The sequence below is a fragment of the Mus pahari genome, chromosome 7 (genome assembly GCF_900095145.1).
Source record: "Mus pahari chromosome 7, PAHARI_EIJ_v1.1, whole genome shotgun sequence".
NCBI classification, from domain to species: Eukaryota; Metazoa; Chordata; class Mammalia; order Rodentia; family Muridae; genus Mus; species Mus pahari.
In genome coordinates this window covers 56838286-56844873 of record NC_034596.1, presented here as the reverse complement: position 1 = coordinate 56844873, position 6588 = coordinate 56838286, and positions in this window count along the sequence as shown.

Here is a 6588-nt window from a genome sequence, read left to right as displayed (position 1 = left end):
AACAGAGCCAATACTCCCTTCTGTCTTCTTTGGAACTCTGTATTTACAGACACACACACACACACACACCAACACACACACACACACACACACACACACACACAGAGAGAGAGAGAGAGAGAGAGAGAGAGAGAGAGAGAGAGAGAGAACAAAAGAAATTTAATTAATTAAAATTAACCAAATCTTTAAATGCATATTAGTGTGTGTCTGTGTGTCTGTGTGTCTGTGTGTCTGTGTCTGTGTGTATTGATTGTTTATATGATGCATTAACCTCAGGGGAAAACTAAAATTACCTTCATAAATTAGCTTACGATAATATTTTCAATATTATTCATAATTTTGTTCCTTATTCTTTAAAGAGTAAAGAAAAATGTTTATAGTTAAATACTGAAGATTCAAAATTTGGTTCGGTCAGAGCTTGTCTTGAAGCACTAGGAGTGGCCCATGGAGTTCCAGGGCGCAATCTCACTTTGATATAGACACACATATCTACGTGCTCCCTGCAGGAACTAGGAGTTTATGTGCACTGGGGTTAACCATTATTTTCTTGCTGTGTAAATATTATGTAGCATAGAAAACAATTCAAATTATTGGAGACAGATGTGTCTTAGTCTCGTTGTAGCAAATGCATATCGATACAGATTTTACATTGCTGTGGTACTTGTTTGGTTGTTGCTCTTTAAATAGCCTGTGGGGCATATTAGATGAACCTCACAAAGATGCCTTTTTTGGACAAACAGTACTAATTCTCTGAAGTGAGAAATTCTGATTTGACTGGAGACTCAATTGTGTTATTTTCTGGAAGCTGTCTTATGAGAGGATGTTTTCCTGAAGCAGACATATTCAATGATGTTTTGCTGACAACACATGTGGCATTTTTCTGGAAGCTGGATGGGTAAAAGGGCATGCCATCTTTGCTGGAGCAGACACTTGAGAAGACACATGTTTGGAAGAGTGTATGTTTAACCCAATGGACATTAGATGATGCTCTGGGATTGGTTCACCTTGCTGGTCTTCACTGAGCTTCACCTTACTGGTCTTTGCTGATGACACTCTGGCGTTGGTTTGCCTTGCTTTCTTCACTGACCTTCAAAATGAACAGCACACCCAGGAATTTCTGGTGGTGTCCTATCTGCTTCTTGCCACTTTGGAAGACTCAGACAGTAGGTGGAACCTTGCAGTTTCTTTTGGATTGAACTGGTACTGCTGATTCATGTTTGGTATTTTGCTAGTGGACTGGACTTCAGACATCGAAGATCAGAATTAACCCAAGGAACTACTTCTAAAAGAAGTCCACTTCCCCCTTGTTCTATTAACCATTTTATTCTACTACCTGGTCCGTGAGCTATAAGAGTGGTTGAATCATTTAAGAAACCTTATAAAATAGGTCTTGAAAAAATAAGCTTACAATTCTCTTCACATTTTTCTATTTGAATACTAAAGAAAATGCTTATTTTCTCCATACCTTTTAATTTTCTACTATCCATCATGTTAAGTTTTTCTCAAAAGTATAGTTCCGTGCCATTGTGACTGATGTACCTGTTATGCTCAATACATATATTTTTGGTAAAAGAGTTTATTTGGTTTTATGGTTCTATAGGGATCGAATCCATTATGGTATGGACAACATTGAACATAGAAACTGGAGCAGGAAACTAAGTGCTCAAGAGCTCATACTGGAATCATGCTACAATGCAGGGAGATAAACTGGAAATACCCCTTGCCTTGAAATTCTCAAAGCCTCCCTCAAGGGACATATTTCTTCCAAAAGACTATAAACTTCTGAAATCTCCCTAAATAGCACCACCAACTAGTGACCATGTATTCAAATGCCAAGACTACAAACTATAGCTTGAACTGAAATTAAAATAAATATTACTTATTTCTATTATGCCTAACTTTCTTGATGTTTTACCACACTATGACTGATAAATGATTTAACTAATTTCATACATGAACACTTGTTAATTTTTTTTAAACGATAGGGCTTTTTAAATGTATATTTTAAGTTATCCTTATTAGATTGTTAGAATAGTTAATTCATTAATATTCAAGTTTTGTTGTAATGGGATCCTTTAAAAACTAGAGCTATTTTGCATGAACTCTTGTAAACTTTGTGCTTGCAATGATTTTTGTCTCCAAGGGCTAGTAAATTGTCTTTCTAAAAGGTCAGTTTTAACAGTAAGTAAAACTTGGAAAAAGAAAAAATTCCAGTCTCATTGCTCTTAAAATAAACTCCCATTAGAAAACTAAAATGAAGATAAAGATGAAATTTCTGATTTATATCAAAGACGTACAATTTATTACAATACAAGGACAAGTTTCCAAGATATCATTTCAGTCTGAATGACAGCTACTATTGGTGCATTGAATAAACCAACTCACTCCAAATTACCCATCTATTGTGTAAACACGATCTGTTCATGCAGTGGAGTTACTTCCTCACAGTTTGGACAAAACAGGGCTGAAGTACAGAGCATAAAACTAAAATCAGAGTTAAATCTGAAACCAGCGTATGGTAATAACTGAGTAGCATCTATAAGATTCTACTTCCAGTATTTCAGGGCAGAAGAAACATACATCTCAGATTTCATCCTCATTCTTTTGAAATACTTAAAGTTTTGATGGCATGTGCAAAATAAAATGATCCAAATTTATTTCTCTGTGATGTCATTTTGAAATTTTGAGGAATGTGGAACTCATCATTCTGTAGCTATTGCACAGGAAATCTTTTGTTGCAGTTGAGTTCAAATCCCCCAATTAGATGGTGAAAATTATTCATGTATTGTCAATTGGTGAGCCGAATTTTGTATCACAAATCTGATTTATGTCATCTCATCTTGTTAGGAAAAAGTCAAAAGCTCAAAAATTTTGCAAAATATGCAGTGTTCCACAATATTGTATTTTCTTATACAATCTGTCTATATACTTCGTATCTGGTGTTTTATCTCCCTGTTTTGTGCAAAGGATTTTTATAAAATATTTATGAATAACATTTATACAAAATACCTAAAATGGTTCTTTTCTTTATCAGAAAATGTTTAGAAGACATTTTTCATTATTTGAAAATATATTTTTGCTTATATATACAAAAATACGGCTTATCCACATTCAAATATATTTTAAAGATATACATAGAAATCATGTAGTATCTTTATATAATTTAAATAATTATACCATTTCTCTCTCATTTACTCCTACCAATGCCCCTTGCTCATTTTAAAATTCATGGCCTCTCATTAAAAAGTATTTTGTTGCAAAAAAGTTTGTTTGAATGAATATATAAATGCAACGTTCTGAGTTTAGTGTTGCTTATATGTGGACATTTTAGCCCTGACTACTGGTTTTAAATACATAAGTAGGGGGTTTATCCCTGGAAAAAACTAATTCTGATTCCCTTAGCCATCCTTAATTGTATAAAGCTCTTCACTTAGATACAAGGCCAACTGAGATTTTTTTCATTTGTGTTGGCATGTGAACAATTGTCATTCTCTAAATTTTGTGTAGACAACTACATTGTCCAAATTTTATGGGTATAACTTCCCTGTCATACCTGGAAGACCTTGTATTACAGCTGGATTCCTAGTTTTTGACTCTTACAATCCTGCTTGCCAGTTTTTCACACAGTGTTCCCTGAGCTTTAGTGTATTAGTGTGTCCATTGCTGTAAATAGACAACATAACCAAAGCAACTTTCATAAAGGGTGTTTATATGGTGCTGGCTTGCTGGTTCTGAGATTTAGTCCATTATCATCAAGGCAGCAAGCATGGCAGCATCTAGGCAGGCATAGTACTGGAGGAGCTGAGAGTTCTACATCTGAATCCATCTGCATCCAAGAGAAGTCTGATTCCCGTGTGGTTAGGAGGAGGGTCTCAAAGCCCAGCCCCATAGTGACATACTTCTACTAATAAGGCCACACCTCCTAATAATTCTACTCCTTCAGCCAAACATATTCAAATCACCATATTCCACTCTCTGGCCCCCTTAAGTGTATGTGGATAATACCTAGGCATATCATCAAGTAAAATACATTTAGTCTAACTTCAAAAGTCCCATAGTCTATACCAGTCTCTACAATGTCAAAAGTCCAAAGTTCAAACTCTATTATGAGATTCATGGAATCTCTAAACTATAATCTCTTAAGAAATCAAAATAAAAAATCAGATCATATACCTTCAATATCATGCAGGATATACATTACCATTCCAAAACATCAATGATGAAGAAATACTGGACCAAAGCAATACAAAAACAAAACAAACAAACAAACAAATTGCTGGGCAAACCCCAAACTCCACGTTTCTATGACCTATGTTAAAGTGCATTTCATATCTCCAACTTTATTCATCTTTGTTGGTGTCTGTTGACAGATCTGGCATTCAGCATCAACAAACTTCATTCTCTTGGGCTGGTTCTACTTCTTGTTAGTAGCTTTCCTTGTCATGTATACCATGACTCTGACTTCTCCAACATCTTGAGGTATCCAAAGTAAAACTATACAGCTTCTTGTTCCAATGTTTGGGATCCACATGTGATCTTCTTGACTTCTCCAGAGGGCTTGGGTCACTTCTCCATCTCTGCTCACTGTAGCACTCTGGTTGACTCCACTCCACTGCTGCTGCTGTTCTTTGTGATCATCCCATGTTACTGACATCACTAATTCACTGGAGTCTTTCTCTGCAACTATACTTCACCAACAGCCTCTTACGGACACTCTTCATGGTGCTAAGCCTCAAAGTCTTTGCATGAAACCTTCAGTCCTGGGCCATCAACTGCAACTGAGGCTGTACCTTCACCAATGGCCTTCCTGGCCCTCACACAGTGCCAAATTTTAGCTGCTCTTACTGACCCATGCATGTTTTCAAAACCAGTACCATCTGGATTATTCGTACACTTTGCCAAGGCCAGCTGAATCACAAGGTACGACCCTGAATATCTCTGAAACAGTTGTTTTATGCTCCCAGAAAACACTTCCCAGAAGACTTCACCCCAGTAATGCTGATCCCTTATTAATCACTGCTAATTTCTTAGTTTGAGCTAACCAGCATTAATTGTCCAAGGAGTCCCTTCTATTTGTTACTCTAAAGTCAGAGCCATGTTGTTTAAGCTGCCTAGTTCTATTGCTTGCTGGGGATGGAACATGCCCTGCTTGTTCTATTACATTCCTCACTGCCTAAGTCTAGCTGTCCTGGAAATTGCTCTGTAAACTGACTTTGAACTCAGATATCTGCATGGCTGTGTTTTCTGGATGCTGGGATTAAAGTTGTGTACCACCAAACCTGGATTTAAATTTATCTTTTCCTAGAACTCGATCTGTCCCAGGCTAGCCTTGAACTCAGAGATCTACTTGCTTGCCTTTGTCTCCTGGGATTAAAAGTATGTACCACCATGCCTGGGCTTAAGCTTTTCATAGCCACCACTCCTCAAGATTTAGATGAAAAATCTGTGCCCTCTATTTCTGGATTGTGGTTCATTCCAGATTGAAAGTGCAAATGAAAACAAAAACCAAGTCCCTTGTTCAACTGCAAAAGCATAAACAAGAAGCTTAGCTAGGTGGGGTCTTACCACCCCCTTAATTAAGGGTCACCACTCCCTAAATCTGTTTAAATCCTGATTCAGCTCCATTCTACTTCCTGGTGGCCCTTTATTCTTTGAACCAAACATAAATTTTTTTTTCTTTTAAAACTTGCTATTCTTAATCAAAATATTCTCCATGAGGCTAAACCAGAGAAAAAAGTCACTGCTGGGCTTTATTGAGAATTCCTTGTCAAAACAATTAAGATTACCAAAATATCACAATAACAGTCTCTAGGCTACATACTGAAATTCTTTTCCACTGAAACCTCTTGGGCCAGGTCAGTATCAAATCACCCTTAGCACCAATATCTTCCATATTCCTAGTAGGATGACCCACTAAACCCCACTTAAAGGATTCCACCATTTTCCGAAGTCCCCAAATCCACATTCCTCCAAACAAAAATATGCTCAGGCCTGTCACAGCAAAACCCCAGTCCCTGTTACCAATTTCTGAATTAGGGTTTCCATTTCTGTAAAGAGACACTAGCATAAAGGTAATTCTTATAAAGAACAGTATTTAATTGAGGCTGGCTTACTGGTTCTGAGATTCAGTGCATTATCATCAGTATAGGAAGCATGGTAGCATCCAAGAAGTCATGGCACCTGAAGAGCTAAGAGTTCTACATCATGATCTGATTGCATCCAGAAAAGACTAACTCCCATGTGACTAGTAGGTGGGTCTCTGTCTTAGTCAGGGTTTCTATTCCTGCACAAACATCATGACCAAGAAGCAAGTTGGGGAGGAAAGGGTTTATTAGGCTTACATTTCCATATTGCTGTTCATCACTGAAAGAAGTCAGGACTGGAACTCAAGCAGGTCAGGAAGCAGGAGCTGATGCAGAAGCCATGGAGGGATGTTCTTTACTGACTTGCTTCTCCTGGCTTGTTCAGCCTGCTTTCTTATAGAATCCAAGACTACCATACCAGAGATGGTCCCACCCACAAGGGGCCTCTCCCCCTTGATCACTAATTGAGGAAATGCCCCACAGCTGGATCTCATGGGGCATTTCC